General features: G+C 35.8%; 1 long non-coding RNA gene across 1 annotated transcript; it reads left to right on the forward strand.

Moving 5' to 3' along the window:
- Positions 1 to 1,249: 1,249 nt before the first annotated feature.
- LOC141942712 (uncharacterized) lies at positions 1,250 to 17,133 on the forward strand. Its single transcript, XR_012628717.1, has 3 exons — positions 1,250 to 1,365; positions 11,283 to 11,367; positions 17,103 to 17,133. It is a non-coding gene; the product is annotated as an uncharacterized LOC141942712 (long non-coding RNA).
- The last annotated feature ends 436 nt before the right edge of the window (positions 17,134 to 17,569 follow it).

Below are 17,569 nucleotides of genomic sequence, written 5' to 3' on the forward strand. Positions count from 1 at the left end.
AAATATACATTAAAGAGTAATCTTAAAGTCTAAATTCACAGTAGTAGCCCAAAAGGAATATGCAAACAGACTTTAAATCTTTCAGCATGACTGCTTCCAGGTCTAATTTGAATTCAACTCTTTAGAGTCAGAGTATGCGAAACAGAGTAAAATGTCAAATTTTAGGGCTGAGTACTTTGGCTGAATTCTAACAAATCAGGTAAACATATTAAACTTCAAAGTTTTGTGCAACTACACTAGCTATGTACATTCATGAAATATACGCTGTCCAGCTGCTTGCTGAATTTAGGAATATCAGGAGTGCACTTCTAAAGTGAATGTCACAATCATTCCCATTTACTGTGCTTTACTTCATGTCATGAAGCAGTATCAGAAATTGCAGACTGGATTCTTTTTGAACTAATTATGAATTGAAGATGAGTACAACAGATGAAGTCCAACTGTTAATGGTCATTTGGTCCACAGAAGCTGATATCAACTAGTCTGAGTAAACGTACTTGAAACACATGTAGTGTGAGTGTCGTGTTGTCGACACCAACGGTTTTGCTCTAAAAGTCTTCTCCTGTGGGGCTGCACTACTTGCTTACGCAGGTGTAAGATCAGTCTTCTGAGTTAGAACTTTGTCTTTTTGCAGTCAGTCTGATCCTCGGGATTTGATAAAAGTGGGCATATTAGTGGGCATATTTCCTTATAGTCCAGGGCACCTCAAGAGCGAGCCTCAGAGAAATTTAGAAAATAACAAGAAGCCTAGGTACATTATAGAAAGGGATAAGAAAAGCCCAGCAAGGGTAGATTTTCTTTAATTTATACACAATACTAATTTTATGACTGGTCTGCCTTGATCAACCTCAAAATTTGTACAGTTTGTAAACGTAATGGTACATATGTGTGTTGCATGGCTTCAATATCACTGTGCTTTGAGGGCTATTAGGACAGGAATGAAAATACATCCTCAGTTCTTTAATTTAAAAAATAGGTGAATGCTATTTTTAGCCCTTTAATATGACTTTTCTTTAGAATATGTAAACATATAGTCCAATGAATTTACATATGTCAATTACATTTTAATAAATCCGAGATTTACATGTATCATATAAAACAGAGAAAAAGTCTACACTGTGTAGCTAACTCCTCAGAATACATAGAGAGTTTGGTTCTTAGCTGAATTAGAGAGATATACTATTTATGTCTAACCTATTTCTTTTTTTGTGGCTTTTTCTTCTGTGTTGTATTGCATCATCATCTTTGAAGATGCTATTGCTGGAATTAATTACTTCTCCATATACCAGAGCACTGGCATCCTGAATTTGTTACATCAAAGGATATTGACTGAGAAGACAAATAATTAAATGGCCCGTAACACAGGTAAATGATACTCTTGGGATCAAAGGGATTCCCTATGAATACTGTGTGCTGCTCTGTTCTGCCAGTCATAGAAAGTGTCACTTGGTTGCAATGGTGGTAGTGAGGTAGCTTTTGTCAGTCCTTCAAAGTGAGGGATATCCAAACAGGATCTTCCTGTTTGTTTTCCTTGTTTGCTAATTGTTCAGAAAATACTAAGATGAATGTAAGACTCGGTCAAATATCAATTCATATGACATATTCTGTTTGAACATATGAATATATTCATATGTTCGTGTTCTGTTTTGGAAATGGATGGAGATGGCTGACTAAGAATTTTCTGGTGCAAGAAAATAGTATGCAAAAAGTATTACCTTTAAATCTTGTCTTGATCCAAGACCATTGTTTTTAGTCATCTTTGAAAGTGAGTTAAGCTTAAGATGTAAAAACTACCCCTCTTATAGTACAAGAGTGCCCATGTAGAAAGTTAGTGTAGAACAGCTAGTGTAGCAGTAGCTTAGTGTTAGCTGTAGCTTGGTTGCATAGAAATGCTGTGATGTGCCTTCTTTAAGTGTGTTTTCCTAGGAGTCATGGATGTATCTGTTAGCGCCTCTGTCCTCTCTTCCATTACTCATTCCTCACTTTTTTTGAATTTAAAGATCTTGTTCAGCTGTCAAGGTTAATACTTTACTTGTCATTAGCTTTGAACTATGTTGGATGTTTCACTGTGGTGCAAATCATGAAACTAAAAACCTACATGAATATTAGAAAGCAAAAATAATATCTGTGCTGTGAAGCAGTCATCCTTCATGTTATAGCTTCTCTAGTTATGATGGATATGAGCTGCTCTCCCGCAGCAAAATAATTTGAAATATATATATGTGTGTGTGATATAATATATAAATGAAGAATAGATTAAAGGTATTGTGTTTGTCTAGAAATTGATGACTGGATCACCAGCTAGTATAAATTTACATACTGCTATTGAGAGTCAGAGATATTACTAAATGACTCAGTACTACGGATCAAAACCTGAGTGTGTTGCCTGATAATATAAAAATGTTTCCATTCAAAATGAAGCAGAAGTCTATAGCGGCAAGAATTTTTTATTAGATTGTTAAAGTTCATGGCTTAGATCCACATTTTTGGTGAAGTATTTTCCATCGCTTTTTAAAATTAACTTCTCAACTAATGGTGCTCTTTCTTTTTTGCTTCTTACTGTTAATAACCTACTAAAGCTTAACAAGGAGAACAACAGTCAGCAGGAATTACACCTATTAGTCAGTTCAGAAATAATACGCTTTATGAGTAGAACTAAGGAGCAATAGCCACTAAATCTCAGAATAAGAAAATAATTATTTCACCTATATGGTGTCTGTACTGGAAAGTATTGCTTCCCCTATGGAGTCACTCTTATGGGAATGTTTAATAAAAAATGAATCAATTTCAGCCCTGAGGATGTGGCCATTAGGCTGAACAAAGTCACTCCCAAAATTACAGTTCCTCTTCCCTAACTTGTGCCATAAGCAAGAATGGGCTATTAAGTCTAAGTTGTCCCTTAAATGAATTCAACTGTAAAAATCTTCCTGACTTTGACAGAACTAGATTTACATTATAGGAAAGACTTGTCTAATGCCAGGATCTTTTCTTAGGTTCTCTACATCTGGAAAACTTTACCAGATGTGATAGAAGTAGTGGTATTATTATGGCAGAAGAAGGAGAATACTCAAGAAGTGCAGAAATCACTTGCAGGAAGGTTTACAACTGTTCAGGGTGGAAGATGATGTGTTGTCCTCTTACAGAATATAGTAAAGAATAAGTAGAACAATATCTCTGAATCGTGGATAATAACAGAAGACAGCACAGTAAAGTATAACTGCATGTCCCTGGTGAAAGGTCTTCCTCTTTACTGTGGATGCATGGTTGCTTCCTGTCTCTTAATGGTTAGGTGAGTAATTAGGTGAGGATTGTATACCTTTAGTGTTCTAGTGGCTTTTATAACTACAAATCATTAAAATTAGTTTTGTTGTGACTGGGCAATAATGTAAGAAGTGATTTTATATCTGCCAACCTGTCTGTGAAAGACTCAGTCTTTGCCTGTACGAGAAGGTTGATTTGCTGTGAAACATTTTTAAAGTAATACAACTCCTGCATCGATATTCTTATTTCAAAGTAGTTTCTTCACAGTTCAGCTTAAATGAGTTTGAAATCAGATTCTTAACTAAGATCCAAAGTGCATGAATCTGTTCAGAGGATCTCTTCATGTGGAGAGAAATTTCTTTGCAGTATTTTATTAATTTTTGTGTTAAGAGAGCCTTCAAGACGAAGCTGAAATTCATCTCTACCTAATGGCAGCTTCTGTTTGCAACAGCAACTTCATGAGAAGAACAATACTACTCTCTCACACTTATACCTGTTTTCATTGTAGGACAATATTTTACTGCCTATACCAGAGTTACCTGGTAGCTAGTATTGGTATGTTCTCCCCTTCGAAAATGGGATTATAAATCTTCTTAAAGTTATGTCTCACTTACCATGCAAACTAGGATTTAGGCCACTGAAAACACGGATTGAGGACGTGCACATAGATTTGATTTTATTATTTTTTAATTCTATAATTTAATTAGTACACATGACACTTTTTAATACACTTACTGTGCTGGAAGGTTGGTCCCCTTTATCTTCTATTAGTTAAAAGATGGGAAAGTTTACTTTAGTTCTGTTTAGAATGTATGCAGAAACGGACTGTAACTCAAAAGAAGGATTAAACATGAATGCTTGATCTGGATCTTCCAAGTCATGATTCTGAGTTGTTAAGTGCTCTTTTATCTTTGTGTCAACACTGAACGATTTTTTCCTGGATGTATCTCCCTACAAACATGAGTTGTTTTGGATGAGAATATTGGATGAGGAACAGTGGTTTCTTTTTAATAAAAACAACTGCTTTGTAGATTAAATGTCTGTAAAACAATAATTAAAAAATAATTAAATTAATTAAAGACCAAAGAAACTTAATTTCCAAAGAAATTAAATTTACTGTTGCTTTTAAATAAAAAGTACTAGAATATGGATCCTTGTTAGGTTAATTCATCCTAGAATGACTTGTAAAGAGCTCCCGAACCACAAATGCCTAGTGCAGTGTTTTCTCTTAGAAAACTTTGTTTACATAGAGATCTTCCACTAAATATGTTTATATGACACTTGAAGATAAAAACAATTATTTCTTCTGTTATGTTATATGTTCTTTCCTTACTGAAGTACTGTTGGGTTGAAGGAAATGATTAAAATAGTAGAACTTTAAAACATCATTCACCTGGTCTGTGGGTGGTTTACTGACTATGTTGCATGTTTTGTCTGAATACATATTTTAAAAAATAGTTTGATATTTAAGCAAGGCAGAAGGTATTTGCAGCAAACACTCTATACTTTGCTAGTTTTAAATTTTGATAATTTTTAAACTTCCTTTTTTTTTTCCCTAGTTTGACCATATTTTCAATACCAGTATCATTTAATGAGCTCTTGAAAGGTTACCAAAAAAAAAAAAAAAAAGAAAAACCTGAACTTGTCTTAACAATAGTGTGTATACTGGGAGAGACAGTTTACAGGGATTTTTATTACCAAGCCATTTAAAACTGTGTGAGACTTTTTTTTTTTTAATTGAGAAACCTTGCTAGAATAAAATGTTTTATTATTTAATCTGTTAATAAAGATGTGGAAAGATTTTATAATACAGAGCTCTATAAGCCACTTCCCTTGAGAGGCAATGACTCCCAATGAGGTCCTGCACATACCACAGAGTTTTCCATGTGCAAGCCCAAACTGGATTCTTGCTTCTGAATGATGGTTTTCTTACAGTTCAGAGTTAAAGAGGTACTGACTGCTGAGACACCTTTGTCATTCCCAGAAGGAGGATGTGACCAATCACTTTTTAACTCAATGAGAAGAGGGAATTGGGATGCAGCTGGTGGTGAGACATTGTCTCCAAGCTCTTGCAAGCTTCCTGCTTGCACTGAGTAACTTGCCTTTGCAGGTTTCTGAATCAGGCTGTGGGAACTCAGTGGGAAGGTCTTGTGCATGAGGCACCAGCTCCCACTGAGGTCCTGAAAACAAATCAGAATGTTGCTTAAATGTGTTGATATTTTCTGTCTATTATAAAAAGAGTCAAATAAAATATTTTACTGTAGGAGGCTTTGACAAGGCCTAAACTGGACAAGTGTTCCTGGAATTGCCATTACCAAAACCCAGTTGTAATTTAGATATCAGTTTTCATAGTGAATTGATTTGTTTGGGGAAAACCATTTTTGTGCTAGTACTGTATACATATCAGACCTTGGGCTGACAAATAATGTCTCAACAAAATATGATATTATCCTTCCAGCAAATGGCTCTAGCATTGATTTGGTCATGGATTAATATGCAGCTTGATTAATTTTTAAATTAATGGCTAGTATCAACTTGGGAGGATAACAGTTTCATCTAAACATATAGTCTAAAAGAAGAGAGTGACTTTAATTTGTTAAAGATTAAATAGATTGGGATTCCTGGGGATCTGCCTTTTTTTCCCTTATGCTATTTCATGATCCCTGCTGTGGAGAGGACAAGTAGGTGTCCTGATTCCAGCCAGGATAGAGTTAACTTTCCTTGGGCTGAGAGGGAGCACAGCTGAAGGGCCAGGTCCCAATCGATCATTGAAGCATTCCATGTCTTGTGACGTCATGCTCAACATAGAGGCAGACGCGTGCTCTCTCGTGCATGGTTTTTTTTTGTTTTCCGTTTCTGGATCGGCAGGGCGGGATTCTCTGGTGCGGTCAGATCGCTGCTGGGGATGAGCTCTGTACTGGTCGCCACTTGGTGAACCACTGCTGCATTTTACCCATTTTGAACTACTATGGTTACTGTTGTTTTTGTTAGTATTACTAAATGTTTTTTATTCAATCTACAAATTTCTTCTTTTGTCTCTCCCCTATTTCATTGGGGGGGGGGGGGGGGGGGGGAGTAAGCAACTGGCCACATGGCATTTTGATGCTGGCTGAGTTCAAACCACAACAGTAGAGGAGTCAGGAAACGTCAGGAACTATAGCTACGAGTGAAGAGAACCCAGTGCAGCAGTGTCACTGGGGAAGATAGGGAAGTTAGCCTGCAGCGAGACTTGGAGCTCTCTGCTATATGTGGGGAGAACATTGCAAACTGATGGACTTGCATACTTGGCAGAACATCTTAGAAGAAGACTGGGGGAATGTATGCCTGATTATGGAGAAACAGGAATTATCAAGCCTGTATCAATCCTCCATTATGTATAATAACAAATGACCAAACACATGCATTATGGTGATCCAGAAAAACTGTTGAGAGGCTCTGAGAGGAACTTGTCCCCTTTTTCTAGAAAGAAATAGTGTGATATGGGATAAAACAGAAATTTTGGGTTAACATTAGCTATCTGACAGAAAAAGACAGTCTCTATCCTGAAAAACACTGACAATCTGAAAACAATGCATCATAATTAGGCTGCTCAACAACTATCATCTGAAGCTTTGTGATACAACAAGGTCAAAGTCTTCATATTTTTACTCTCAGCACTGTGGTGAGAAACAAAATGACTTCTCCTTCCCTGTATATGTTATACCTTGTAGTCAGGCCCAGAGCTCTTCCAGTCGTCTCCTAATATGCAGAAGGGAGCCTTCTAACAGTCTATGAGCTACTTTGTCCTTCCCCTTGCTTCTTTTTTCTTGTGGACAGAAGAAGCAGCGCTGGGGTAGTACTGGTACTTGAGATTTAAGGAAATGGGTAGGATCCAAAAATGGAAGAACTGCAGAAATGCTTTGTCCAGAAGGCAAGAAGGATTAATTCCAACCTCAGCCTTAGCGGTTCAGCAGATCTTCTGGACTTTGGGGAGGAAAAGGTATTGCTCCAATAGCCATACCTACTCTGAGAAGAAATGGAGGACTCCAGTATCAAGACTGAATGAGGCACCTTTCAATTCAACCTAAGTTTTATAAAGCATACTAGAAACTTTCTAAATATCTGAAATCAAAAGCAATACTTGAATATAGATGCCATTACACTGGTGAAATTTTAAAAATATTTGCCTGGTACTTTTCAGTCAGCTTCAGCATCTTATTAATGTTAATGTAAATTGAATAACTACTATAATAATATACTCTCTTATCTTCCAATGTCAATGTTCTGTTGACTGAACAGATAGAAAAGTAAATACACTGCTGTTAAATATGCTTTATAGATGACTGAAAAATGGGGAAGAAACCAAACGGAATTTCTGAATTTAAAGTTTCTCCTTTTGGAATGTAGAGCAGATGTGCTCTGTAAAAGAAGCCCCGGTACTTTTATTAAGGCCATGAAGCGGGGTTGTAAAAAGGTGCTGAAGCAGCTTCATGGGTCATGGTTCATTAACTCTAATTGCCACGTCTGGATTCCATCTGATGGGTGATCGAGTCCTTCCTTTCTCACATCCGTTTTCTCACTGTCTTCAGGTAGCTTCCAGAGCTACATCCTTCAGAAGTATTTCCAACAGTGGACCTGAGTAGTATTCTAAACCATTTCAGTCATGCTTGAATGTGTCTTTTTCTTGTTGGATTTTCTCCTTTTCTTGTGCTCTTCCTGTGTGGAGCTTTCCTCTGGAGAGAATAGAGCCATCATTAATAAAAAGCATTTTAGATTTTGAGCGATTATGTTACATAGAAGTTTTCCAACTTGACAAGACTTATTTTTGGAGAAAATTCTTACAAGCATTAATAATAGAATATGTAACAGCCTTACTGAGCACTAAGTGCCTTCTGATTTCAGGCTTGATATGAGGGAGTGAAGAAGCAATGTTTTACATGCCACCCACGTAAGACAACCACATAATTTATAGTATGTGGCCATCTGTGTGTTTCCCAAGTTCTTGTTTCTTTATTAGAATTAACTGTGAGCCAAAAGCAGCACATTAACTCTACAGGCAGTGGAAAAGATATGGAATTAGTAAAGAATGTTCCTCCCTTTATTTCAGGCTGTTTGCAATTGAAAATTTTGTCATGATTGGTGTCCTAAGAAAATGAATTAATGCTTTCATACCAATGTCAAATAGCACCTCTCTTTTTAGCAGTAAATATGTTTATATGGGCATAGAGCTACCTGTTTTCCCCACTAGAATTAAAATATTTTAAAAATTTTCAGAACTTGGAATTTATTTGGCAAGTCTATTTCCAAAGCATAACTAAAACCTGTTGTTGGTAACACAAGGAATAATCTTTCATTACTATAAAAGATTATAATTTGATTGGTTTTCAGTGTAGTTTAAGTACTGTTAAGCACTGTTCTTTAAAATAAGTAAATAAATAATGTTGTGTTGTTAAACATTAATTTAATTAACATTATTGTAGTAGGGCATTTTTTGAAACCAAGAGAAATAAGAGCTGTAAATCTGAACACATTTTCTGAGTTTATAAAATCAAAGTCTAAGATTCCATAAGGTTGTCTTTTCTTGACTGTTCATGTTGTCATAAGTCTACAAAAACTATTTAATTTTATATCCCTGATGTACTGTGCCAAAATAGAATAATCAATAAATTGTAAGCATGTGAAACAGTTGTAACACTTCTCATGTTACTGTTTTTAAATCTATTGAATTGTATATGCATATAGACCCTAAAGTTTTGAAAAAATTTCTTATAAATCCATTTTGCCATTAATAACAGACAGATAAGTTCCTAGAAGTATTACCAACATTAAATATCTGTAAGTGTATTTATTTTTTAAAATGTTTTTTCAAGTGTATACCATTTTTGTTAATTAATTTGCTTTCCTTCAGAATGCCACTCTCATGGGATATACCTATCAGAATTGTCTGATACTGATTTCTCAAAATTCTATTGACATTTATGTTTCTTTTAAAATATTTCCTGTATTGTAAAGTAGGAAGAATGTCACTGATGAACTGAATATCTTACTTCCCAGTTCTGTTAACTACTTAAAAGGGTCACTTTACTAATTGATAAATGCACTTGGATATAGCTATCTATATGACCTATGAATGTTAGCACAGTATTATTCTTTTTGCTTCGGTTTATTATCTGAGCAGTGGTTTTAATTCTTTTAGTTATAATCCTAAAAAATACAATATGCAAAATTAAAATAGCCTATCTTACCCACATTTCAATACGCCTTGTGACTTTTATTAAAAGAGTCTTCCTATTCTCTCAAAAAAATCTGGTGCCACTCTGTAGTATAAACTCAAAATTTCATTCTGGGCTCTGCATATCAGCATTAATTTTATTCTTTTACAGCTTCCACTTTTCTGTTATTTATTCTAAGTCAGGATCTAACTGATCCTGATTTAGCCATGGCATGCTAAACTCATTAATCTATAATTCTGCAGTTTTCTCCATAGTATCCATGTGTCTGAGAGCATAAAACAGAGATGAAAACTGATGGATTATTTGACAGCATCTCTGGTCTTTAGTCTCACCACACTTTTGTATTTTTATTTTCTAAAAATTGACTTTTTTTCTGCATTTTATCTATAGAGAAGGAGCTCACTGGCCTTTTTTTCACAGTGCAGTATCTTCAGCCTGTTGTGGGCCTTTTTAATTTTCTTTAATAACAGAGGGAAGTGAGAGGTGTTTAAATATGCTCATAAACCATTTTTATGCAAAGCTCTCACTTCTTCAATCTCCAGCGTTTACTTACCTCTTTGGCTTCCACTTTTCTTTTTGTCTGGGAAGCTCTACTAATTTCCTTCATGTTACAGTTTCATATGCATCCTAGTCCGTGTTTTCAGATACTTGATCTTTATTAGCTATATAAAATAGAATATAGTTTCTGCTTTGATAGCATCCAAAACCCTGAAATTCATTATTAGGGAGTTACTCCATTTCCAGTTCTTTTCTCTTGGACCACCACTAGTTGTTTTTAAATTGCAGTCTTTGCATAAATGGAACATGTTTAGGCTCTGATATCTGATCTATACAGTCTGCCATCAAAGGAAATGAGGCCAACATATATTTGATCTGTTGCATAAATTTGCAACTAGGAAAAATATTACATTCCCTGTGAAGAATGCTGGTGCTTTTAGATGTTGTGAAGTCCAGTCTGATTTTCTTTCATTTTCTTTTTTATTATTCCCTCATCTCCATCTACTCCTCCATACTTTCTCCATAATTGACTGGTCCTGAAGTCCTTAGGCATCTGTGTTCTTACCTTTAAAATATGCACTTTTGTTTTTGCAGCCTTCTGAAATCCAATACTGAAAATATTTGTCTAACCTGTCCTTTAATTATCTTCTCATATATCTGAACTGTTACGGGACTCAGATCTTGTCTCCTGCCTTGGTAACATACCTTTTTTTGAATTGTTCTTTCTGTTTGGACTCATGAGTTTCATTTGTCTCATTGAGGCTGTGGCCTGTATTTATGATAGCATAACAAGTTACAGATGAGTCATCCTACTTGTTCATATGGGAGTTCTTAACTTGCCCCACATGCAAGTGAAGTGCTATTAGTTTGCATCTCAGTGAAGTAAGTTTTCAAAACCCCTGTATTTAAGATAGCACGAGTGTAAATTCATACATAGAGGCACAGGCAATGTAGAAAGTTTCTAGAGGGAGGAGGTCACACAGAGTTATAGAAATGGGGAGTTCTTGGGATTATCTGATCACTGTTAATTTCTTTAATGCCTTTGGTATTACTTGCCTCACCATGTTTCCATTTTTTATAAATCTTTTTTGATGCGAAGAGATCACTGAAAAGAAGCTATGGTTTTTACCTTAACTTTGCCCTATCTTGCCTTTCCACTTTTAATTCCACCTCACTGAGTACTAGTAATTTCTCTTTCTCCTGTGCCTCCTGACCCATTAGATGATCTTCTACAGAAATTCTGTGAACAATCTCTGAATCTTTAAAAAAAAAATTTTGTTTGTTTGTCTGTTTTTCCTGGGTTTTTTTTAGGAATCTGTTACCTTCCCTCCGATTGGAAAGACTTCTTAAAATCCTTTGCCATTGAACAGGGAACACAGAAGTCTTCAACTTAGAGGTTAGTAGATTCCTCATTGTATTTAGGTGGAAGTTGCATGAAATCCAATCACCATGAGGAAATATAATGATTTAAAGATTCCTCATTTTATTTAGGTGGAAGTTGCATGAAATCCAATCACCATGAGGAAATATACTGATTTAAAGACCTGACATTTTAAAAACAGTTTTTATTAATTTTTAACCTATTTAATAATAATAACTTATTTAATTTAAATAATAATTTAACCTGTTTAACCTTAGGTATCAGTCTTATTTAGTAGTGAAAATATCTAGAGGAAGGGTGATTTTTTTTTTTTTAAATCAGTGGACCAGAAACTTATCTTTTCTGTTATACACCAGTTTGAGCACAGATTTTTGGTCTTTTCACAGAAATCTATCCCCACCCTTCCCACTCCATCAGCCACAAACAAAATAAATATGAAATTCAAGGCTATATAGTGAAGAATACAGGAAACTAAAGAAAACAAATTTTATTCTGAGGTATGTTTCCAAGATACCAGCCAGGTCATGCAAAAGCCTACCTAAGGTCACTAAGGCAGCTTCTACTGCTGCCTCTATACTTCACAGGTACTGTTAAGTACTGGCCTGATGAGAGTTGCCTGGGATCTGTGGAGGCAGAGGTAGAACAAGAGTTCAGGGGAACAGAAGAGAACATGAGAGCCAAACAGAAGCGTGAACTAATTCAGAGACTCACATTTCAAATGTTTCTAGCTACAGAATGAGTCTGTGTACATGCTCATACACGTAGCTTTGCAATATCTTAATAATTTTCTAAGGCACAAAGCCAGGAGAGATCCCTTAGATTAGCAAGCCCTTTTCTTTCTATATTCTTTCAGATATGGTTTCTCCTACACATAGAGAGCTGGAAAACCTCTATCCTACTCACAAAACATAGTCCCCAAAAAGACCTTTCTAAACACCACTTACACAGATGGGGTGCAAGAGTATTGTATTACTAAGGGAAAATTAGAATTAGTAGATGGAGAACAGGAGCTGGTGGAATAATCTTATTTATTGCCTTCTTCTATCCCAGAATGTTAGTTTTTTAATCTGGGAAGGACTCCTTAAACTCTGTGGCACTTACTCTGCTATATATATATATATATCAGCAACATTTACCTCCCAAGGAGAAGAAAACTGTTGTATACTTCTGAGTTTAATAAGATAAAGTCATCCAATCCACGAGTGTTACCCAACAATTCCAAAGCAATTCTATGACTCCAATATGGATTGAGTTTAGTCCTAAAATAATATATACTAATTCTTTAGGGATTCCTGGGAAAGTCAGTGTTCACTTCTAACTCCCACATCATCAGTTTGAAAACACAGGCCTGTTTTTTCTTTTCTATTCTCCCCTGTAGTGCTTTTCAAAGGTGGCTTATTTTCCCTGAGTTTTGCCACAAAAGGGAGTTAGTAAACTTTAAAGTCTATATGTTGGGAGGCAAAGGAGTGACATGAAAGCACCCTGGTAATGTTTTTGTGTGTGGGAAGACTTGCTGTAGGCCTATTAGGTTTCTCCAGAATTTTTCTCAGAAAAAAGCAAAACAAGAAAACTATCTTGCCCTAATGACCCAGACCCGTTGAATTTTGTATTTGATTTTGATATTACTGTCTTTGAACACCTCCACTTCATTCTGATCAGCACAAGGCATGGTCCGCTCATTGTGCCATTTTGGAGTTGAAATCCTGAATTCAATCTGCACTTGGGATAGTAGTGGCAGATGATGTCTATGAATGGAAGCATCTCCTTGATGTTTATGCTGAGTGAACAGGAGGCAGGGAGGAAAGCACTTGTTGCTACAGGGTTTTCCTCCTGCCAGCCAAGTGGTATAATTAGCCAAGCACCTAGTCCAGTTCTCTCCATTGCTGGGAAATCTCCTTCTTGGTGGTGTGCCTTTCTGCCCTATCCTCAAGCAATTTGGCACAGGTCTTCCTTCCATTGAAACAGGAGTCCAGTCATTACTTACATTACAATCACTTAGCGGTTAAGACCATTCATGTAAGAAGTGGAAAACTTTATTTCAGTGCCTTCCTCAAGGGAGTCTAAATGCACTACAGAAAATGCTAGCCACCAAATTATAACCTAAGATGAAAGAACCATATATCCTGTTGCAAGTGTGCAGAAAAGAATTAAAATTCAATAGGCTTCTGCTGTGGTTTGTGCACTTGCCCAGAGGAAGGTGCACAAGCAAGTCTTCTGAAAAGAAGAATTTGTTTATATTACTCTGGCAACTTTGTACCACTTGGAAGGCATTGAGCCTTGCCTTAAGAAGGTAGGCTGTGCCTTCTGTGCAGCCCTCATGGGTCCTATGGACCAGCATATGGTGGGATTTGGGACTCAATGCTATGCACAGCATTGCATTTGACCCGATGTAGACAGATTCCTGCTCAGCATACAGGGTATAGGACATACTGGATTGGCTTAAAAGGTACATCTTGCCTTGTATCCTCTCTGACAGTGACCATTAGCAAACGCTTATTAATTCTTAGAGAAAGAGTTAAAGAAACAGACATGTATAGAGTGAGTCTTCCCCAAAGCATCCTGTTCTCATGAATTCAGGATGTTCTCAGATGTTTAGGAACTGCTTTGTTTGGCCTGCCCAGCCCTGTTCACAGTAACTGACATGTTCAGCTCTGGGTTCAGATGCCTAAAAGTTAGGGGAACCAAATCTTTCCTCGCATATGGTCCTAAAACTTTTCTAGTCTTCCTTCTTTTCACCTTCATTCATCTCTTCCTCTTCTGGTCTCTATACCTTTAAAGACTTTCACACTCCTAGCAACCAAAATTGCATATAAATTACATTCAGCCAAAGGAATCACTATAATTATTTCAGATGAAATACATTCTTTTATTTAATTATTCAGTAATTACCTGCAAATTTTCACCTCTAAGGCCATGTCTGTGTTGCCATACAGATGGTTGTGTTTCAGCATTTCCTATAGTTCAATCCAGCTCTACTGTTACTAAATGACTACACCATGGGTGGTCCCACACAGCTTTTTTTTTCAGAGTGTAAAAAGGCCCTATGTTTCCATGATACAGTGATAGTCTGGTTTTAGTAATACATCTGCAAATTCTGTTACAAGCTATACTCACCCCCCCCAAACCTCCATAAGTCTTAAGAGAAATATATATATGTGCAAAGATACATAGTATAGAGAAGAATATTAATTATAAAACTTTGCTCACATTATCAGGTCTAATTATCTACCATTTTTAAATGCTTTATTTTAAATAATGAAATTAGGAACATAATTATAAGACAGTCTCCCACTTCCAGTATCTTCAAGCAATTGAATGCTTGGGGTACTTAAATTTTGAGATAGTCCTCTTCTTGCATTAATCTTCAATTAGGTGTAATACTGGTCTTAAATATACATTTTCTACTTTGGCTTTAGGATTAAGTTGTTCTTTTGAGCATGAATCGCATATAGTTTTATTACTGATTTGTGAAAGGGACATTCAGGTCAACAAAAGCTGCATCTCGACTTAAGATATTGTAAAATGGATATCTGGCATTTTTTAAACTGCATCAGAAGGACAGTAATAAGGAAACTTTCAATTGTAAAGCAAGAAGTAAGGAAAAGCTGGAATGTGCCTCTGTTCTTTCATATATCTAAGGATGTCCTAACCACTTATTTTGTGCTCTGACAGTATTTATAGATGAGACACGCTATGACTGTGGTCAGTCATAAAAATGGTTCTGAATGGATTCTGATTCTGAAGCCCAAGTGAGTCTTTCCTATTGATTTCAGTAAACCTCATTTCTAAGTACTCCCAGCAGTAAAAGTGACATATGCCACATACTGAGGAGTCTTATATGTGCAGGTAATTTTATTAAATATAAGAACCATTATTAAAATGTTGTGAAACCGAAGTAAAAATTCTGTATTCTGTGTCCGTAATGTAGTGTAACTTCTATTATAAGATGCATAAGGACATTATTGCAGTGTTTAAAGCAGTTCTTGAAAATATCTTTATTTTATTGTTACATTATCAAGTGAGTGGTAAGGAGCTCACATTTATGGTTGATTTTAAAACAATAAACATAAATTCCAAAATTCCAAATTCTTTTTTATCCAATTAACTGAAATTTTACTATCATCTCACAACTGAAGTAGGTAGGATACTTCTGAATATTTTATAATGCAGGTATAGTTTTGGCCTCTTATTAGGGATATACTTAAAGTATTTTAAAGAGCTTTTAGATGGGGAGAAATCAAACACTAAACACAGAAGGAACATAGTTGTTAAAGAAAGGTGATGATCATAGCAAAACCTTAAAAATACTAATTACATCATTCTAAGCAGTGACACAATCTTTAATGAGATCTGAGAGCAGCCTGAGAACAGTTAAGCAGCAGAGAAAGAAATCATTAAGTGTATCTCACAGTCTTTGACATTATTAATTATACCACCCCATGGAGTGAATAAAAAAAAAGCAAACAAAAAGCTAAACCTGACTATCTTGCTGGTATATTTTGAAAATATTGACGTCTAGAGCAGAATTACATTAAGTGATTCTCACAGTCTTTGTATGTACTCTCATAGTCTTTGACATTATTAATTATACCACCCCATGGAGCGAATAAAAAAAAAATAACAAAAACCTAAACCTAACTATATTGCTGGTGTAGAGTTTGAAAATATTGTCCTCTAGAGCATGATGCATCAAGCATATGAATTGTGCAATTGCTCCTCCTCATGGAAGGAAATACATACTAAACTATCAAATGAATGCAGCTGGCTAAGTGTTGTCACCAAGATGGCAAAAAAGGTCCTTTTGTGACTAAGGAAAGGTTAAACATTAATTTTCCAGGTTTCTGTCTGCAGATCTAACACTGATGTTATGTGCTTTGATTTTCCGTAATAAGAACAAGTGCATAGCCAAGTCTCTTTATTCCCAAAATTATACTTTGTAGGTAACATATGGGTGAGGATTGATAAAGCTGGGATGGAAATGTGTGGAAAACTTTATCATGTAATGCAAAGTTTTTTATTTAGAAGTTATTTAGGAATTCCTAGTAATTGCTTAAGAAAATTCATTTTACATGATTACGTCTTTCCTTTTCCTTGGTATTTTTTCTCTAGTGTAATCAGATTTATTGACTAGTATGAAACAATGTCACTCTTTTTCTTTCTTGCAGTGCTCAGGACTTGGCCCTTACCCTTTTCATTCTGTAAAGTAGTGGCTGATGTACAACATTCTTTGTTCCCTTGGGTTGGATTTTGGAGGTTTTAGCTGATGTCATTTTTCTAGAAATAATCTGTTCTTTGTAAATGTGTGATCCTTGACCTTGCTTGGGCCTTTATTTTTATAAGAAAGAGAAATAGAAAGGGTTTTGTCTGCAGACTTGTGTGCTTGCAATATTCCATGTGACTCCATGGCCTCACACAAGGTTTACCAGCAGTTCGTAGTCAAAAGAAATTATCTTTAGAGAAATCACAGAAATATTAAACTTTCCTAATATACAACACATTAAAAATATTAGATGAATCTTAAACATTTCAGAGAATAATAAGTTCTTAAGTGCACTTACTGTTTGTGTTTATCATTGCCCAGTATGTCAGTACTCAAATCATTACAGAAGTTTATAGTGGAGTCTTTAAAGTGATCAGCTCAGACAACCTCAACTTTTATGGTCACTATTCTTAATCATCAAGGATCAAAAAGTCTTAAAAATATTCAGTTTCATCCTCATGTTCCTCTTTTTTTTTTTTTGCCAATACAGATCCCATCCTGAGTCTCTGCACCCTATGTGAGTAAACTGAAATGCAATTAGTGAGACATATATGATGAAACTGTGTGTATTGCTGGCATACTTCAGTACTCTCTGGTATTGCTTATGATGCAAAGGATAAAGCAGATTGAAATGCATCTCATTTCTTGTCACTGTCCATAGGAGCTAGTCAGAATCTGTGTCTTCCTGCATAATGTATATTTCAGTTAGTCAGCTACAGTCATAGCTAATGTGTCCATCCTGGCTTCCAATGTATTTTATTTAAGCTCTGGATGTACAGAAAGCTCCTAAGATGTAGATTGAATGACCTCCACTCTGATTTTAAGATCTGCCCTGTAGGACAGCTCTGCCTGACACTGCTTTTTTTAGCATATGTTGAGGGGATATAGCATTCCCTTGGCTCTACCTTTCCTGAGAAGTGTAGACCAATAGTTCATTCTACCTCCCAGAAAATGCTC

This window comes from Strix uralensis, chromosome 4 (genome assembly GCF_047716275.1).
Source record: "Strix uralensis isolate ZFMK-TIS-50842 chromosome 4, bStrUra1, whole genome shotgun sequence".
Taxonomy (NCBI): domain Eukaryota; kingdom Metazoa; phylum Chordata; class Aves; order Strigiformes; family Strigidae; genus Strix; species Strix uralensis.